This window comes from Felis catus, chromosome C2 (assembly GCF_018350175.1).
Source record: "Felis catus isolate Fca126 chromosome C2, F.catus_Fca126_mat1.0, whole genome shotgun sequence".
In the NCBI taxonomy this organism is placed as follows: Eukaryota; Metazoa; Chordata; class Mammalia; order Carnivora; family Felidae; genus Felis; species Felis catus.
The window spans coordinates 102,785,621-102,807,496 of NC_058376.1; the positions used below are offsets into that span (position 1 = coordinate 102,785,621).

Here is a 21,876-nt window from a genome sequence, read left to right on the forward strand (position 1 = left end):
TAGCAGTTCCTCTACATTCCCTCTTTCAATTACCTTGGTCTCCAGTTCACCTTAGCCACTCACACTCATGATCATATACTATAATTGCCATAATTGTCATTCCTAATATTTTTTTCCAGAAATTCAATTGAATAATGCCACTCTGTGACCTGCTAGCTTACCAACTTATTTTCTCTAATACCTTGACTATAACAATCATTTGATTTTTCTCAGCCAGTAATCAATTGCTATTGCTACCCTTCTTTCTCTCCACTGCTTCTTCCTCATATATTTACTTTCCTTTTGGAAACTTAGGTCCCTTGAGGAAGCATCATAATCACTCCTTGAAAAACATCTTCAACTCAATTTATCCTTTTTTTGCGTCTTTGTAGTCACTTAAATAAGAACCATGGGTTAAATACAACTCTCCACCTGTATGTGGTTACACCTCTGCATCAGAGCATGTTCAGAGAAAAATACCACAGCGACACTGCTTTTAGGCCCTCACTCATCACTTGCCCCAAGTGGGCCCTCAATTTTATGTGTAAACCCACCACACTCCTTATTCCAACCACCTCACTCTCAAATTCCCTTTGACTAATAGTCTTCTTTTTTGTGTTTCTTTTTAAATACTAAATAGTTTTTAACAACTACAATGTAGTCAACTATTTTTAAGACAGCATTTAAATTTTTTCAACACGTTTCAAAATGTTTTTATCTTGTTAATAGGAAAGTAAAATATTAAGTAATTTGTAAGCTAAACGAAGCATGCTTTTACTTGGAATAAATACCTGACATATAGGATATGATAATAAATATTAAAAACTGAACAAAGCACAAAACACTGAAAGATATCATGTAAAATTTTGCCTGTGGATTTTATCAAATGTATCCGCTCTCCCAAAATTTGAGTCTTACAAAACACTACTATTATATATAAACATTCAGTGCTGCGAATCTATCTAGTTTTGTTTGTTCCAAATTCAGAGGATACTGCCATGGGCCAAAATATTCCCGTTTCTAATCATGCTGAACTTCATATCTTTTCTCATCAATCAATGATCCATCTTCTAGTCTCACTCCACTTTATCATCTAGGTAAGTGGTAATTCCATCCACATAGTTTTTCAAATCAAAATCCTTAGAGTCACCCTTGCCTTCTTTTTCTTACTCCACATTAAATTCATCAGCGTGCCCAACTGATACTACCTTCAAAATATATCCAGAATTAGACTATGTGTCACTCACTCTGCTGCTACAATTCTTATTCAAGATACCCTTTCTTGCCCGGACTTTCTCAGGTGTTCAACATGGTCTCCTTATCTTTTTCCCTGTCCACCCTCATTTATTCTTAACATAGCAGCCGGAGTGAAACCATTAAAATGTCAATCAAACCATTTCACTTCTTTGTTCGAGGACCTCCAATGACTTCCCATCTCACTGAGAGTACAAGCATTTTCTATTTATGACTTAATAGGCCCATATACCCTACAACCCCTGCCTCCCCCTACAGATTCTCACTGCATCTCCCAATCTTCCCGTCATCATTTTACTCCAAGCTCAAGGTCATATTTGCTGCTTCACAATCTTGCCTTGGGGCTTGGGCCTTTGCATTTGCCTTTTTTCCTGTTTATACTGCCCTTTTACCAGATACCCACAAGGCTTCAAACGTCATCTATTTAAGATCTTATCCAAATAACACTGCATGATATAACTGTATTAAATATGGTAACTGTATAGGAAAAACACACTCCTGCATTCTCTCCTTTACTTACACACTCACAATATTTCACTGTTGACAATTCTGGTCACCAAGTATGTGTAGGTTTTTGTACACCAACCAATTCTCTGTGACACCAGCTGGGGGTCCCACAGTTTAACTGGATTCTGACAAAGCCCCATCGGACTGCCCTCTTCTACTTCAGATGCCAATCGCAGATCACAGGTTGTCACCTATACTTCTGACTGGCTATAAATTGGGATTTCCATGACCCCACTCTTGGGTTTATTAATTTGTTAGAATGGCTCACAGACTCAGGAAAACTTACTTACCTTTACCAGCTCATTATAAAAGCAGATAATAAAGGACACAGATGAACATCCAGATGGAAGAGATGGGGGAAGGGGTACAGAGCTTCCATATCCTCACCAGGTGCCCCACCCTCCTGGTACTTCAGCAACCCTGAAGCTCTCCAAATTCTGTACTTTGGAGGTTTTTATGGAGGCTTAATCACATGAGTATGATTGATCATTAACTCCAATTTCCAGCCCCTCTCCTCTTCCTGGAGGATGAGGGAGTGAGGCGGAAAGTTCCAAGTTCCCAATCATGGCTTAATCTTTCTGGTGACCAGCCAGTCCAGGAGCTATTCAAGAGTTGCTTCATTAAAACAAAATATGGTCCTATCACCTAGGAAACTCCAAGGGATTCAGAAGCCCTGTGTCAGGAGCTGGGTCAGAGACCAAATATTAGAACAAAAGATGCTCCTAGTGATCTTATCACAGGAAACTACAAGGTTGTTTTTTTTTTAACGTTTATTTATTTTTGAGACAGAGAGACACAGAGCATGAGTGGGGGAGGGTCAGAGAGAGGGAGGCACAGAATCTGAAACAGGCTCCAGGCTCTGAGCTGTCAGCACAGAGCCTGACGCGGGGCTTGAACTCACGAACTGCGAGATCATGACCTGAGCTGAAGTCGGACGCTTTGACCAACTGAGCCACCCAGGTGCCCCAGGAAACTACAAGGGTTTTAGGAGCTCTATGCCAGGAGCCAAGAAGAGAGACCAACATATATTTGTACTACTTTTTCACAGCAACGCATTTCAACATTTGGTAAAACTAGTTCCACTATCCTTCTCCTTTTATATAATTATACATGTTTAATTTTGCATAGAGCTTTAGAACTCTATAGTTACCCTCACAGGTATCACAGTGAGTCTCAAGATTAATTGATAAATTAAATATATGCTGCTCTCCAATAAAAGAATAGAGCTTTTATTTTGATGAGTTCAAATTCTTTTACTGTCCTTCAGTAAAGTTTTACCATTACATTCATATAGCCTTGGTTGAGGCCTTATTCAGTTTATTTCTAGGTATTTTACTTTTGTGGTTGCTGTTGTAAACAGGCTTATTTCTCCTGTTGTATAATCTGGCTAATAATAGCTTATACCTAGAAAACCTTTGTTTTCTTAGTTTAATAGCCACAACCTTATGGGTCATGTTCCCCCCTCATGGCAAATTTTACAGCTTCAAGATATAGAATTATCTAATCTGCTATTAATAGTATTTGTTTCATATAAAGCTTAAAATAGCTCATTTTTTCCCTCTAACTTCATTGACTAGTACTTCAGGAACAGTGTAGAAATTCTTCTAGCTAATTTGACTATAGTGACTCTTCTGTTTCACAACTAACTTAACTGTGACTTTTGTCACAGTGTAATTATGGTAAGGATATATGTATGTGCATGCACGTGCATAAGGATATATACATATATACATACATATATAATTTCTATTTGGTTAAGAGACCAATCATTGCTATTAGACATGGATATAAAATTGTATGAAGAGATTTTTCAACATCTATGGCAGGAAGACACTTGTTTCTATTTAAGTTATTAATTTGGTGAGTAACAAAAAGTTCTTAATATGAATCAATCCCTACGTTTATGGAACAAGCTTAAGTGAAGGAAACTATGTATGGCTTGTCTATATTTTAGATCCAGTAATGGTCTTAATACGTCATTTTGGACTCAATGATTTAATTTCATTCTGCTCTTGCTTTTAATGACATTATAGGCTTTTATTAAATATTTTATTAAATTATTTCTATCTTTTTGCTTTTTGCATCTTTTTTTCTTACAGAGTATTTATAATCTGTAGTATATCTAAAGGCTAACTTCATCATTTTCAGTAAATTATATGTTTTTCTAGGTTGAACAAATAGTTATGAACTATTTCCTGCACGAATGTTGATTGAAAGCCCCTGATGAAGATGCCTCTTAATAAGGTAGAAACATGACATAGTCCCCTGTTTCAGGCAGCCTCCTCCTCAGGTCATATAGCATTTACTCAGTAGACTCAAGAGTAGAGATTCTATGGTCAAAGACACGGAGATTATGCAGCAGCTCGGTGACATGAACTCTTCTGATCAATAGAACGCACTGCAAACATTGTTGTGAGTCTATTTTGCCAGTGACCAGAACATACCATGGGCCACCATATTTTAGCCACCAACCAGCTATTTTGGTGGCTTATAGATTTCATTTGATCCTTTTCAATACAAAAGGGTTAATTCCTTACCCTCACTGGAATATAGGCTAGTTCAAGATTTGGACTTGCTGTTCTTACTCATTATGCATCTGTATACATCATCTCTCTATTTAGCAAATGCTACGGTATCCCATGTTGTATTACTTCTTTTTTTTTTTTTTACTGTCTCTTTACACATAAATAGGAAAGTTTATAGGTTGATGGAAATTAGTTACATTGCCAACTACTGCATGTGATATATACTCTGAACCCATAACCTATATAGGTACTATTTTCCTCATAAATTGAACACCTGAGTTCATGAATCAAGAGTTCATCAGATCTCATTACTTAAATCTAATGATTCTTTCATTACAAATAAATTCTCTCCCAATGATTCCAGACCCTGCAGAGTTAGTGGTTGTAGTGTACAACAGAACACATAAGAAGAGACTAACCCATGCATACGTGACATACAACTGATGACTATTTTTCTTTCCTTTTTTCTTCTCAGTTAGTACTATATATGGGGAATGTTAAGTAGTTAAATTTGCAAATAAACATGTGGGTTGAAAAATAATAATGGAACAAACGAGCCAGAAGATAAGTGGACATCAACGAGTGATTCTTAACTTGGAGATGTCCACAGAAAAATTTCACAATTTGAATTGGCTCCCATTAGGAATGGTTTCAGCATGTTTTGCATTCATCACGTATAAAGAAAAGTGCCATTATGTTAGATGGGAGATTTTCTCTTTTTCAAAGTAAGAGAGTGAAGCAAACTTTTATGTGTGTGTGTGTGTGTGTGTGTGTGTGTACTTCTTTTTGTTGAATACAGAAAGAGAAAAATTCATTTTTATTTTCAATTTTTATTAAAAATATTTTTCTTTAATTTTTATTACTATATTTTTTACTTTTGTGTAAATTTTTTCAAATTCTATTTTACTTCTATCATTTTATTTTAGTCTACTTCAGTGTATTCACCTTTTCAAATTTTCAAATGATTTTTTTTCTTTTTTTCTCTTTTTTCTTTTCTTTTGCTTGAATGCAGAAAGAGAAAAATTTCATTTTTACCTTCAATTTCTATTTTTTTTTCAACGTTTTTTATTTATTTTTGGGACAGAGAGAGACAGAGCATGAACGGGCGAGGGGCAGAGAGAGAGGGAGACACAGAATCGGAAGCAGGCTCCAGGCTCTGAGCCATCAGCCCAGAGCCCGACGCGGGGCTCGAACTCAACGGACCGCGAGATCGTGACCTGGCTGAAGTCGGACGCTTAACCGACTGCACCACCCAGGCGCCCCTCAATTTCTATTAAAAATATTTTTCTTTAATTTTTACTATATTTTTTTGCTTTTATGTAAATTTTTTTCAAATTCTATTTTACTTTTGTCATTTTATTTTAGTCTACTACAGTCTATTCACTTTTTCAAATTTTATATGTGTGTGTGTGTATATATATGTGTGTGTATACACACACACACACATTTTTAGAACTTATTAATGTATACAGGCAAGACAAAGGGTTTAAATGTGTATATATGTGTGTGTGTACACACACATATTTTTAGAACTTATTAATGTATACAGGCAAGACAAAGGGTTTAAATGCAATAGAAGTATGCTATGTGCTTATTCAGCATACAAACAACCTTCCTAACTTCTGAAACTCCATCTCTGTATGGTTGATGGTAGGCAGAAAGTCAAGAAGGCAGATGATTTCTCTACCCACTCCAGGTTTCCAGAATATGGAGACAGGAACTGCCATTCATGACTCACCTTGAGGAAGTGATGCACAGCCAGATGTTAATAATCGTTGTGGCAATAAAGAAGTCAGCAGTTCAGCAATGATAGTTTGTTCCTGTAATGGAAATAAGAGGCAATGAGTGCCCTGTAATGGGGGCACTAGCAGTAGTATCCTATCCAGTTGTTTCTTGGCTGCAAAGACTGTTGTGGCTCATGCTTGTTATCTACACAGGGTCCCCCAATATTTGCACAGATCCCTTAAGCTATCTTCTATGTTTCCAACCAATTATGCTATTTGTGACCAAGAATGTTGATTAGTAAAATAGGTACAAAGTGTTGTGGATGTTACATTTATTACAGCTCCCAACTAAGAGAGAAGAGCGGAAGGAGAGGGAGGGAAGGATAGAGGGATAGAAAGATGGAGAGAGACAAAAAAAAAAGGAGGAGGAGGAGAAGAGGAAGAAGAAGGAAAAATACATGTGTTCACCTCTAAATCCAAAGAAATAATTCTTGTGGTGCTAAACACCTACACAGCATTTAAGAAGCAGCGGCATTTCACCAGCGGGTTTTAAGAGCAATGAAGAGTGATACAGTGTAGGTAAAGTAAAAGTTACTTATACATTCCTTAAAAATAATAAAATGATAGAATTGAAAATAAATAATGACTTATCAAACAAACCTGAATGGGTTAAGCTTCTCTACTATTAAAATGCAGTCATTCATTCACTGGGTCAAAACGTAGACAGTATTGAAGATTTTTTTTTAATTTTTTTTAACGTTTATTTATTTTTGAGACAGAGAGAGACAGAGCGTGAACAGGGGAGGGGCAGAGAGAGAGGGAGACACAGAATCTGAAACAGGCTCCAGGCTCTGAGCTGTCAGCACAGAGCCCGACGCGGGACTCAAACTCACAGACCATGAGATCATGACCTGAGCCGAAGTCAGACGCTTAAGCGACCGAGCCACCCAGGCGCCGCCCCGACAGTATTGAAGATTATAAGAACACCAGGGAAGCAAAAAATTCAAAGAGTTTAAATATGTATACCACCTTCACAGACTGCATTCTTAAATTCACAGCCAATAAAACTAGAAGTAAAATATTCTTAAAGGGAAAACATTACCAAAACAAAGGGTTGGACCTTTGAAAGATGGAATAAAATGGATAACTTCCAAACAGACTGATGAAGGATAAAGGAAAGAGTGCAAACTGTACATCAAAAATAAGAAAATATAAAAATGTTATGAGCAAATTCAAAGTACAAATCAGAAAAAAATTGAAATACTCAGGGAAATGGCTTATTTTCTAACAAAATATAATGTACTGAAATGATGTCTTTAAGGTGAAAGCAAATCCTTAACAGAGGCATAACCACCTATGCTATTGGAGAAGAAATGTCAGTGAGGCTATTATGCAATTGTGCCTATGGTGGAGGAAAGCGGGCTGGCCAGAGCCCTGCCTCACCTGTCATGACATCAATACCAAGGACCATTCAGGTATCACTTTTGACCACACAGCTCATGAGAATGCCATATGTCACTACTGCCGGGGATGATGAACAATCCCTGAGAAATTCTGAGCCGTAAAGCTTCCCATTCAGTGTGCATGCTCCATCTCTCCCAGGTGATAAGAACAGCATGTGAGATGGAAAGAAAAGAGCTGCAGTGTGCAAAGTGTGGGCACAGATGCTGTGGAGACATGACAAAAGCCTGAGCAGGGGAATATGACAACAGACAGGGATGTAGAGTCAGGGACAAACAGGAAAAATATTTGAAGGATAGAATTGATAGCACCAGGTGACAGATTAGAAGGTATAATTATGGAACACAGAGGCTTCTAGAATTCTTTCCAGTTCTAGGTCATGTGCAGGTGTGGGGGGGGGCATGCAAGACAAGGAGAATTGGAGAATTGGAGAATTGGAGGAGGAGGAGGAGAGGAGGAGAATTACAGCAGGCTGAGGGAGGGGTGTAAGAAATGAACAAAGTAGCTAAACCCACCTCTCTCGTGTTCCATTGCTAAAAATTAAAGGGTGTCTTTCTGAGCCATTATGTGGCATAGTGAGTGCTTGCTATGGTGAACCAGCTCCCAGCACAGATGCACAAATGTAAAGTGAAGAATGGGACTGAAAAATATTACAAAGCAAAATAGTTCAAAAATTCCAGTTTGTGCTATGAAAAGTAGCAGCTTATATTCATTAGCATTAAGTCTATCTAAAAATTACAGAAAGCCAAAAATGAACACTAGCTTAAACAATATAGAAATTCATTTACTTGGTATATAACTAGAGCAATCTTGTCCTAGTTTTGCAATTCCATGATTGTCCAGGACCATGGCTTTTTCTGGCTTGTCCCATTAATCTCAACAGTGTCTATTTCATGGTCCAAACTATCCCATATCTAGTCAATATGTCTATTTCTTGATTTCAAGAAATAGGAACAGGAAGGCATGTCTCTTCTTTAGGTATACTTTTTAAACATTACCCACACCATTTCCCTTAAATATGCTATATTCCTTGGATACTTGATCTTGTTTAACTAAAAGGAAGCCTGGGTAATCTAGTTTTAATTTTCAGTGGCCATATGCCGAACCAAAATTGTAAGGTACTATTTCTACATAAGAAATAAAGATGAAGGGAGCCTGGATGGCTCAGTCAGTTGAGCGTTCGACTTTGGCTAAGGTCATGATCTCACAGTTCATGAGTTCGAGCCCTGCCTCGGGATCTGTGCTGACAGCTCAGAGCCTGGAGCCTGTCTTCAGATTCTGTGTCTCCCTCTCTCTCTGTCTCTCCCCTGCTCACACTGTCTGTCTGTCTGTCTGTCTGTCTGTCTCTCTCTCTCTCTCTCTCTCTCTCTCTCTCTCTCAAATAAATAAAACAGTAAAAAAAGAAATAAAGATGAGATTTTGGTGGACAACCATATAGTTAATTGACAACAAATTTTCACATTCTAATATATGGGTAAATAATGTTATGCCTTTTTAGCGAGATAGACACTATTCAGTAATACTATCTTTGCATGGAAATGTTTAGATCTTGATTTCTTGAGTTGACCAATTCACTTTATTCCTGTAACACCTATTACTGGTTTTCACCTTTACGACTCCCTGTTTTATAGATACTGCCACAGAAGCTATGCCTTTAGATTTTTCTTGGCATCTTTTTAGTTTTTATCTATTAATAATAGATGTATCAAAGCCTTTTATGGCCTGTTGTGCTGTACTGCAAATTTGAGCAAAGGAGTTGAATGACAATCACACAGCTTCTAAGAGCATAGGCAGAAATCTGTAACTAAAGACATGGTAAATGAAGTAAAGCAGGACTTTGAAGTCCAAGGGCACAAATCCAAAAAATGGAAAAGAATAAATCAAGTGGAAGAAGAGAAAAAATAAAACTTTTCTCTTGGGGTGCCTGGGTGGCTTAGTTAAGTGTCGGACTCTTGATTTCGGCCCAGGTCATGATCTCAGGGTTGTGAGATCAAGCCCCGCATCAGGCCCTGTGTTGGGCATGGAGTCTGCTTAAGTTTCTCTCTCTCCCTCTTCCTCTACCCCTCCCTCACTCCTTGACGCACACTTTCTCCATCTCTCTCTCTCTCGCTCTCAAAAAAAAAAAAAAATAGTTTTTTCTCAATGAAGAAAATCATGAGAAATAATATACTGAAGAAGTTAGAAAATATGAGAACAATCCTCAACACCCAAATGATATCATTAAAGTAGGGTTTTAACAGTACCAAATACTTTCTAATCAAAATAATATTAGTAGTATTATGTACTATACAAAACATAAGTCTAAAAATACCTGTGGAGGTAATGGGGCTGTATCTAAAAATGTACTGGCTAAATATTCTGCCAATCACTCAGGTTAATTTATTTGTTTTTTATCCAGACAACATAGTCAAAAATAGTCCCGAGAGACTGATCACATACAAAAATTCAGATCCATCAATTGATACCTACCAAGAACTTGGGGGTGAAGTAATGCAGAAAGATACTAAGATTAGCTCTCTTAGTCTTGGTTCCCCACAACTTCCTTGCTTGTAAATATATATTTTATACTAAGTTCATGAAATTTAAAAAGCACACTGCTCAATGAGTCCTGGCTTCTTGCGGAACTAAGGAATGATTCATTATCGTTTACATTTATTTTAGAGGTAGTGATATCAATTTAATTAGATAGCCACATGTAAAAATGAGTGATGCATAATGCAAGCCATGTTTACTTCTAGAAAAACATAATACATCCAATTACTCTTTTTCAACATCTAAAAGTTGCAATTCAGGAAGAAGTCTCCTGCAGAGACACAATAATAATTCCTTCTTTTGAAAAGAAAATTATAAATAAGACTAGAAATAACACTTAATTAAAAGCAGAGATTTTCTGCAATAAAATTTCCAAGAAGAAGAAAACATATAATTTGGACATACATTTTAAAAAAACAGCTGCAGAAACAGGATTCAACAATGAAGTGTCTTGACTGGAGAACAGCTACATAAAAAAAAAAAAAAAAAAAAAAAAAAAAAAAAAAAAAAAAAACAAACTAAAATGAAATAAGATGGTGACAGGGGAAAGAAAATGAGAGGGGAGGGCAGTCAACAGATTCTGCCTTCTACTTTGCAGAGCACATAGTATCTAAATTCGGTGTCTCCACATTTGCTTCATATAACTCTGTCATTCTTTAATACTGATGACAATTGCTTTGACCTTTGAAAAGTCTTGTATTTGTACATTGACTCTGTGAGACATGTTTACAGAACTGCAGATGCCAATATTTCCAACGTCACGAACTAAGCAAATTTAAAAGTAATATTTTATAAATACTCTATTTCCTACCCCCCCTCCCCCTGCCACAGAAACATAGAAAGTCAGAGTTGCATGTATATACTAAAAGATGATAAAGGGCAGATAAACTTTATTCTACAGAATTGTACATAATAAAATTCAAAAATGACCCCTCTTTAAAAATCCAGGTTAAGATGAAGATAGAAAGTTTATTTTGTGTTGAAATATGCCATAAGAAATTTTAAAAATTAATAGTTATCATCCTATTTTAAGTGTGAATTTAAAAAAAAAGATCTATTTTTCAATAGGCATATTAAGCATTCACTTTGTTGAAGGACCTCAGGCTCTAAAACTACCTACATCTTTAAAAACATCTTAATTTTGTTCTGGTCTAAGTCCTAAGATTTGATTCATATGAATAAAACTAAATTTTTTCTGCTTGAAACCTAGTTGTAAGTGATAGATAACAAACTTACATTTGTGCGGGTAAAAAAGAATCACTGTTCAGCAGTTTAAACAAATAAGCCATAAAGGGCTTGTATTCACATTTTGATTAATTACTGGCAGAGATAATTTGCTAATATTTTCTCAAGTCACATAATTACTGCCCGATGTGGATGATGTTTGTGTTGTAATGCAGATTACTCATGAACCTTGACATTCATGGGTTTAACATTTGTAATTTCAGCAATTCCCAAGGGATTCAGTGATCCATAGCCTATAGCAATTTAAAATTTTGCTGAAGTACTTATTTATATGTGCTAATTGTAAGCAGAAATGGCACTGGAACTAGGAAAGTCCTGGGTAAAAGTCATTAAGTGAGGACCAATCAAATCTTCTCAGAATCACTCAACTACGTCTTTTTGTTTAACCTTATTTAAGTGTTCTAACCTTACTAGACCAACTTGGCAATGATTTTTATATTACTTTCATTTTTTTTTCATTTTTTAAAAATGTATTTTAGAGAGGGAGAGGATAGAAGGACAGAGGGAAAGAGAGAATCTCAAGCAGGTTCCATACTCGATGCAGAGTCCGACGCAGGGCTTGATCCTACAACCCTGGGATCATGAGCTGAGCAGAAATCGAGAGTCAGATGCTGAACCAATTGAGTCACCCAGGCGCCCCTGTAATATTCCTTTACTTAACCAATTGATCTATGCAGCAGCTGTACAGTCTACATTAAAGTTTGGTTTATCCTTTTTTGATTTATGACTTAAGTAAACAGTTCCACTTGTATGATCAGCAAGTGTATATTTTACATTAATATCAATGTAATATTAATTACATTAATTAGCATAGTATCTATATAATGCAATGTTAATGTTCCAATATCAAGCCATGCCTCATTTAACAAATATTATAGATGGAAGATTCCAAATTGTGCAGCCCTGAAAAATTAAAGCTAAAAACTAAATTCACATTTACTTGCATAATTTTACATAAAACTACACCTGTGAATTAAGTAGTAGAAGATATTTCTTGTGCGAATTAAATGATAAGACATTGCATTCAACTAGAAAAATAGTATTGAAGCCAGCTATGACAGTTTGCATACCCAGGAGACTAAGAGGCCTTTGAATTCAATAAAATGCAATAATGCTGGAATCACACTGCCTGGGATTGAACCCTGGCTCTCCACTATGGAACTCAGGCAAGTTACTTAACCTCTCTGTGCCTATTTCTTATAGACAGTAACAGTAATGTCATCATTTGTTTCTATTGTGAGGATTAAGTCAGATAATGTCTAGCAGAGTACTGGGCACATAGTAAGAGCTCAGTGAATTTTAGTTTCACCACTGCTAACTCTCTGGGCAGTTAACTCACTAGGGAGTCTAATCTGTGAGAGGGAGTTGTTCAGATGCTAGCAGACTTAATGAATTTCCCAGGTTCTATACCTCAGCAGAGTATGGTAGTTTTTTCCTCATTTATTATATAATCTCATTCAATCAACTGACAAGCATTGATTTACTTTTTGTATTATAGGCAAATAAGAAACCTATGTTTTAGAGACAGTGCTAGCCAGAATAAGAGAAATTAGAAATAGAAGTAGACATTAGAGAGACAGGGAGATTGAAACAGGGAGAGACAGTGATAGATGATAGATCATGAGATAGGTAGGCTGGCAGGTAGGTAGATAGATTAGATGATAGATAGATAGATAGATAGATAGATAGATAGATAGATAGATAGATAGATGACTATAGATGATAGATCGACAGATTAAGATAGATGAAACATAGATGATACGGTTTGTACTAACATTCCAGTTAAGAGGTGACTGCAAATTTTGTGAGGAAAGAGCCCTGAAGAATAGGTTAATTTAATGAAAATAGTATTGAAAAAATTTGCCCCCAAACTTAAATGCTTTAGGTGGAAGCTTTTCCTGCATAGGCAGGAAAGTAAAACATACAATTTACAATCCTAATTCAGTTTCTAATTTGTACAAAGTTGCAATATGATATTAATTGCTAATTATATTGGCTCTGGACTTAGAAATTTAAATAGCTATGATTCAATAAACTATGCTTTCAACTAAGTAAGTGAAATTCAGTGTAGAAAATCTTTCTCCATGTTTCTCCCTCCTTTCCTCTCTCCTTTAATTTATTTATTACTTTTTTTTAATAATATTTATATTATTTTGAGAAATAATATTTATTTATTTTGAGAGAGAGAGAGAGAGAGAGAGAGAGAGAGAGAGAGAGAAACCCAAGCAGGCTCCCTACCACCATCATGGAACCCAACACAGGGCACAATCTCATGAACTGTGAGATCATGACCTGAACCAAAATCAAGAGTCAGATGCGCAACTGACTGAGCCACCCAGGCACCCCTATTTATTTATTACTTCTGTGTACAACTTCCATTTAATAGTAGCCTACCAGCATCTGAAAAACAGTTTAAACTAATATTTACGCTGCTTCAACTATTCCTAGGACTTTGACTTTTTGAAAAGATTATAAGTAGTGTTATTTTTAACTTCAAAAATGGAGTTGAAGATCAATGTTCCCTAGGAATCAAAATGTTAATATAAAATATAGTCTTGAATAACTTATAGTAACTTTGCGTATAAGATAAAAACAAAATCTTAACTCCTTTAGAACCTGAAAGATAATAAGGTTTTTAAAATATCTCGGTATGTGTTTCCTTTCCTAACACTAACAGCCCCATTTCTGCCCTTTATAATTTCCTTTTAAATTGAGGATAGCCTGAATGTTAAAATAAAATCATAAATTAAAATACTTCAAAGTCTGTTCCTAGAACACTCGTTCACAGTTCTGCAATAGCACTTATTACATTTCATAGTTTATCTATGTGCCTTTGTCTCCCTCATCATCATTCTACTGAGTCCTAAAAGACATTGACCATAACTTAGTAATGTTTGTGACTCCCATGCTTAACCTCCCATTTCCTACATTATAGGCGTTCAAAATATTTTTAACAAACAAAGAGAAATATTAAGGAATATGAGTAGACTTCACTAGTCTCTGGTCATAAAGATACCAACAATATAAAATAAGTATAGAATTCAGTTGAGAAACATTCAGAAAAAAGGATGTTCTTACTGACAAGACTAAATATTTAATATTGAAACTAATCTATACAAAATGGTTATGGAGAATGGTTAGCTTAGTTTCAAGTAATGAAAATAAGGGACAAATGTACAACCTGGGCTCATGGTTTCAGTGCATATGAAAATGTCAGCCCCATAGAACATACTTTTCCTAGGACACCTAGCATGTCAGGAAAAACTATTATTTGGCTATTCATTCACATATTTGATAATTTTTTAATTGAGTGCTAACTGGAGTGTCAAATACATAGTGTCCAAAATTTGTCCAAATGGATTTTACAGCCAATTTGAAGCAGGACAAGAATGTCTGCAAAGAAATAGAGTCAAAGGGGGTGCCTGGGTGGCGCAGTCGGTTAAGCGTCCGACTTCAGCCAGGTCACGATCTCGCGGTCCGTGAGTTCGAGTCCCGCGTCCGGCTCTGGGCTGATGGCTCGGAGCCTGGAGCCTGTTTCCGATTCTGTGTCTCCCTCTCTCTCTCTCTGCCCCTCCCCCGTTCATGCTCTGTCTCTCTCTGTCCCAAAAATAAATAAACGTTGAAAAAAAAAAAAAAAGAGTCAAAGGGGTTAGATATGCACACAAGATGCAATGTGCATGTAATGGAAAGAATCATCAATCTTACCTGGGTATGAATAAAGGCATTAGAAAATATGGTAATATTAGAAAATATGGTGGCAATTTCTGGATTACAAACTCCAGATATTTTGAATGTAGAGAGCATCTGTTCTTTTAGAGTGACTAAGTTTCAAGCATGAATGACCAAAACGCAAGTGAGTTTTGCCCACCAATTAGACTAAGTATTGCTAGAATATGAAAGCAAAACAAGGAACCTAGTACCAAAATCCTGGGTCTCTGGATCAAAATCTGAGTATCATTTTGTTCTTCTTGGACCTGTGAATATTTTTCCTATTTCCTAACCAAATTAACTCTAAGAACACTACCAGTAGGACACCTGGATGGCTGAGTTGGTTGAGTGTCCGACTCTTGATTTCAGCTCAGGTCTTGATCCCAGGGTCATGGGATTGAGTCCTGTGTCAGGCTCTTCATTGAGCATGGAGCCTGCTTAAGATTCTCCCTCTCCATCTCTCTCTCTCTCTCTCTCTCCTTTTTTTTTTTTAACGTTTATTTATTTTTGAGACTGAGAGAGACAGAGCATGAACAGGGGAGGGGCAGAGAGAGAGGGAGACACAGAATCTGAAACAGGCTCCAGGCTCTGAGCTGTCATCACAGAGCCCGACGCGGGGCTCGAACTCACAGACCGTGAGATCATGACCTGAGCCGAAGTCGGATGCTTAACCGACCAAGCCACCCAGGCGCACCTCTCTCTCTCTCCTTGTGCCCCTCTCCCCTACTCACACTCTTATAGTAAAAATTAAAATTAAAAAAAAATACCACCATTTATGAAATCTTAGAGCCTGAACTAAGATGTGTAGTGATGAATTTTCTAGAATAGTTCATTTTGCTAAATACTCATTAGTGGTGTACTAGAGCCCTTTGATTGTTAAAATTGCAGGAACTTATGAGCATTTTCTAAGCTAAATAAACAAAGCTATAAATACTCAAAATCTTCCTAATACTACATCTTTCTGTTGTTTATGCTCTCGAGCTGATTTCCACTACTGTGTGTGTAGGGTGGAAATACTACGTAAATGTGTGCTGCTTCACATCTTTTCCCAACTCTACATTCAGGGACATTGTTAAAAATTGGCCATGATGGGAGCCTTAACACCATAAAGACTACAAAGCAGGGCTTGATTTATTGTTTTATTGATGGTCTAGACTGAAAAAAGTGATGGAAAAAAATTTAAGAGAGCTGATTAAACTTAATAAAAAGGCATGTTTATATTCATATTGTGAATAGCACAAAAATTCAAGCAAATAGCCTTGCAGTGTCCTATTATCTGATTCAGAAAAGCAGTTGTTCACATTATTGAAGAACTAATGAGGTTCCAAACATATTTTCATTAACTCACTTTTGTCAATGTAGTAAAAATATCAACCAATATTTATGTTAAAACTTTGCTCATTTTCTATTTACAACCATAGTTTAGCTACACAGACTAGAGTTCAGCAAAAATCAATGCAAGCATTCTGAAAGAATCAACCGGTGATATGGAATTTACAACAAAGAATGGTTTATTATTTATAAATTGAAAAATACAGGTTCTTATATCTCTAAAATTTGTAACCATATTTATACATATACACACATTCTGTCTACATTAAGTTATCAAAATTCATGAAAGAATAAATGTAAGCCTAAAAATGTATGTATGTCGATTCTGTAGAGTTGGCTGAAGTGGATAAAACTGTTTATAATTAAATTAGTTCTATAAATCTTACCCAAATTTCCAGTTCCAATCTTTATCCTGTCCTCCTTTTAGTTGTCCACTTTTTTTTACTTTTTTTGTAGAACTTACAACAATTTTTATGGACTTGTATAATTTTTGGCCTAATGTATGCCTTCTTACACCCACACATAGAAGCCTTTTGCAGTAGGTTGTGTCCATCTTGTTCCCTACTGAATTCACAGTGTCTATCACAGTACCTGAAATTGGTCATGGTGGGAGTATTTACACCATGATTCACAGAAAATCCACATTAAATATTTACATTACAGACAAATGAGTGAATGAAGAAAAGAATGAATACTCCTGGAAGACATTATTTTATTGTTATTTGAGCCATGGGCACTGATGAGAACATTAGAAATGCAGTTTGAATTTGTCAATAATGTGCTGTAGAAGAGTAAGTCACGTTTTTAGCTGATCACTCTTTCACAGCATTTGAACACTCAAAACTCCACGATAAAATTTTCTCCCTCCTTCCACTCTCTACCCCTTCATGAAATATTACCTGAATTTGGCAGGCGCTCAAGAGATTGACAGAGGCAGGGAAACACTTAGAATGTAAAAGATTTGAAACACTGAAATTTCATTCTCTTCTGCCTAAACTTCCTCTTATAAAACTTCCTCATATATAAAACAATAGCTTCATTATGAGGGGGGAAAAAGGAGGGGGTTACAGCTCTTTCAGGTTTGAGAACAATTAAAATGTTGCTTAGAGCTGTCTCCCTGACAACTTCATGTCATGGATTTGAGGAAGTTCTGGCTTAAACAGAAGCTCAGAAACCAATGACTTTTTTTTTCTTTCTAGAGCATTCAATCAATCAATAATGGAGAGTACTGAACTTAACAATTCTCTTTTTCAATGAGGATAAAAATCCTAAACCACTTATGCTCTTACAAATTTTAAGACACTGAAGAAATGTTTTAAACACTTTAACATATGCACTTAAACTAGGAGAAATAAAAGAGAAATGCATAATAAAAATATATGAGGACTAGGTTGTGAAATACTGAAATGATAATATGTTTACTTATAGACAAATATAACAGGTAGATATAATTGAGTTTCTATGTTTTTTTAAAAAACTCCCAAACATATACCAATTAAATTCTCAGTGCATTAACTTTATACTTTGTTTGCCTTTGATTTAAAAAAGTAGCAACAGTCTGTATAAGAAATCTTACGATAGATGAATAAAAACCAATTGTGTAAAATTAAAGTAATAATGGCTTTTGATAGCAGATTTTAGAAGGGACACTGGGCATTTTATGAGACATTTTTATGCTACTATAGCAGTTTATTATATGAAGAACAAGAGATCACATGTATTTTAAAGAAAATTTTAAATAAAAATTGCCAAACACAGTCATAGATATTAGAAGGGAAAATCACAATGTCATGAAGCATTCTTCTACAAATCAAGATTTGTTAATCTTCATTAAATCTTAATTTGTTAATCAAGGTAATAGAGTCCTTAAAACTATAAAGTAGAAGTCATTTAATTTATTATGTCTTTATGTACTTATTATATCTGAAGGTTTTTATTTTCAGACCCAACACTGTAGGCCCACGACACTCCAATTTCTGAATTAGTAGAGTTAAAAATAATAAGTGAACTCATAACTTTCTCTGTGATAGCCATGAGAGGGGAATGTTTCTGAACAGGGAAAAAAAACAACCTACTGGAAAAAATGATAAAAGGAGAGTTCATCAGTGAATAATTTTTTGAGAAAAGGTAGAGTTTCCTTATGCACAGGTCCCATACATCTTTGTAGGCCTAACTCACTACTCCATTAAAAGCAAAAAAGCAAAATGGGGCGCCTGGGTGGCGCAGTGGGTTAAGCGTCCCACTTCAGCCAGGTCACGATCTCGCGGTCTGTGAGTTCGAGCCCCGCGTCAGGCTCTGGGCTGATGGCTCCGAGCCTGGAGCCTGCTTCCGATTCTGTGTCTCCCTCTCTCTCTGCCCCTCCCCCGTTCATGCTCTGTCTCTCTCTGTCCCAAAAATAAATAAACGTTGAAAAAAAATTAAAAAAAAAAAGCAAAAAGTAAAATTTCCTTATTACGTCTTTATAATTATATGCCTGTGAGTTCTAGAGGTACTTTTTTTCTTTTCTAAAGTTCCTCAGCAAAATGGAATGATTATTACTCTAATATTTTTTTCCCTTAAAGCCAAACATGGCCTCCAAAGTTTTATAAACACAGCACTCCAAAGAGCTACAACTACAGAATTTTCAGTTAGCAAAATAGCATTAACATTTTAGGCCAGAGAAGTGGAATGGGATATATAGTAGACAAAGAAAGCAGGAATTCATTAGGTGGCAGAATAGTATCTCCTATGAACTTCTACAGACTCAGTGAATTGACCTAGGGCCCTAGACCGAGTCTGTTCTAGAAGTGACCATTTATCACTGGATGATCTGAACATAAATCTCTTCATAGATATGAAAAGGAGGGCATGTTACTAGGACTAAGATATACATACAATTTAGGGCATGACTCCAGGATAAGATGTTACAGATGGGAAGATTGGTGACCCATGAATGAAGCCTTCTAGGTGGATTAGTATGTCCCAACCCACAGGTGAAGAATTTCCTTTTGCTTTGTCAACTGAGAAACCTTGGATTTGCAGTTCCACAGTTTGAAACAGCTATTTAATTTAAGGGTATTAGAATTAATGAGGTTATAAGCGGTCAACACATGGTCTTTGAGAAATAAAAAGATGTTTATAACTGAGAAAGTAATGGACTGTGGTCGAACTGGCTAGACCACCCAATTCATCTCATTAAGTAGCACACACTGGAATTCGGTCAGGAAGTCTAACTGAAAAGAGAGAATGATGTGTTCCTCCCTTAAGCTACTAATATTACCTGCAATACTATTTTTTCATGGTTATCAACATTTTAAGGTGGGTGGTTTAAGTTTTAAAAGTGAGTCAATAGTCTGTTTCTTAGTTTTGCCGAATTAGGTTTATTTTATACACATACGTCAGTAAAGTGTTCAATGAGCTGAGGTAAATAGAGCGGTTGATTGTTTCGCCATGTTGTGGTGATACATAGGTGTTTAGGGATAGACGGTGATTCTATGAAAAGCTGACTTGGCTAAAATGGAAAATAGCATTAATAAAATACAGAAGCAAATGTGGTCAACAGCCCACTACAGCAGTATTTTTCACACATCTTTTCACTACTTAGCTCAGTTAAATTCATGATCCATAAAGCATAGAGCAATAAAATCCATTTCTTGTTCTTGTGTTGAATTAAAATATTACTAATCATACTTGAAACACCACTGTTTCTGTAAGGACACTGTAAATCTAGTTCAAAGACTAAATAACTATGGGTATTTTTCCATTTTAGCAAATAATCAATGGACGCAATATTTTTAATCTTCTTTTAAAATTCTTCAAAATAATAAAAAGGGGATTTTGTCATCAATACCACCACTCTGATCAAATGCCAAATTAAAATCTCCACAAAAGTCAAGTCATTCATGCAATACTTCTTAGTACCTATTTATTTTCTGGGGATATGGTGATCCACAGATGGAACATGGGAAAATGCTAATTTTGGATTGGTGTTAGCATGTTAATATTTTTCTCTACTACTTTACATGAAAGTAATTGTCCTTTACAATAAGTTATTAATATGTACTAAAAGGCACTTTAATGAATTATACTGAGCCACTATAGAGTTTATTTTTCTTAATTCACCTCCTTCCATACATATTAAATAATTGTGGGGATCATAAAAATGAATTGGTAAACATTTACATAATTGTTTACCATAGAGTATTAGGACTTCATTTTTTAAGTTAAACTTTCTCAGATAGCTATATCTTATCTTAAAAACCTATCACTAGAGGTGCCTGTGTAGCTCAGTCAGTTGAGCAACCAACTCTTGATTTCGGCTCACGTCAGGATTTCACAGTTCCTGGGTTGGAGCCTGCATCGGTTCCAGCTCTGCACTGATAGTGCAGAACTTGCTTGGAATTCTCGGTCCCTTTCTCTGTTGCTCTCTGCCCTTTCCCAGCTTGTGCTCTCTCTCTCTCCCCTTCTCTCTCAAAAAAATAAAAAATAAAACCTATCACTAGAGCATAATCAAAAATTACGAATTCAGTAAAGTGTTAGGAGATACTCCTAAATTCATTTAACACCTACTATAAAATTTTGAAAATTTATTTGGGGTAAATTTGTTTGGGGGCTTTAAATGGAAATATGAGTGAAAAGTTAATTTCTTGCTAGTGTAATGCAACTTCTCCAAAAAATTAAAAATTAAAATTTAAACAAATTATTAATATTATTCTACAATTGATATTTGGTGTGGCTATTTATATGCAATAGACTATTTTCGATGACATTTAGAGTATGAGACAACTAGAAACAAGTTGCTGAACAACTCATCACATTGACCTCTGGAGGGCAGAGGTCAATGGAATGTGGAGGTCACAGATTGGCCCTTAAGCTTCTCAAACCACAATTCACAAAGGTGAAAGCAATTTCTCTTTTAGTCCCTTTGTGGGGATCTGCCAGGTAAAGAACATCATTTGTAACTCCACACTTCTTTTCAGAAATGTAAATAGTAGTAATAATAATGCAATTTGACATTACTGAACACCCACTATTTACTAGATGCTGTTCAAATGTTTTTTGACTCACTTACTCCAAACTGTGAAGCAGGTGATAGTATGATACTTATTTTACAAAAGAAAAAAGGGAGAATAAATCATTTATCTTAGCACTAATAAACTGGCTAGTAAATTAGTCAGAAAGCAGTGAGAGGGTCCTAGTTTTTGTCGAAGTTATGTCTATTAATGAAACTTACATTTGTCTAACTTTGGTGAACTGGTGGCTTAGGCTAGAATTTCTATTTGTATAAAGAGTAAAAATTATCTTGAGAAAGGAGTATTCCTGAAGAAATAGGGACCCTGCTGTAACCAACTCGAGCTAGAAGCAAAGCCTGGGCATTAGTAGGTAATGGCAAAACAATTCTGATCATATCAAAATTTGTTATTCAGATTTGTCTCCTGGTCTAGCCCCAATGAACAGTAAAGCCTGTAGAGACAGATTACAGCTACTATCGAATGACAAAATTGTTTCACTAGAAACTCGGTAGGTCCTTGAGATGCTGTAGGTGAGGACAGTGCCAACTAAAATATGTAAAACAAATAATAAAGGGCAGGAAATTGACTCACTTAACTTTGGAAATAGCACTTCTCCAA

General features: G+C 35.9%; 1 long non-coding RNA gene across 1 annotated transcript in view; it reads right to left on the bottom strand.

Moving 5' to 3' along the window:
- Nucleotides 1-5,951: 5,951 nt before the first annotated feature.
- The window catches only part of LOC123380070, a 336,895-nt gene continuing 320,970 nt past the window's right edge, over nt 5,952-21,876 (bottom strand). The window contains exon 6 of the long non-coding RNA XR_006585301.1: nt 5,952-6,085. This is a non-coding gene — a long non-coding RNA (uncharacterized LOC123380070). The remainder of the gene's footprint in view (nt 6,086-21,876) is intronic.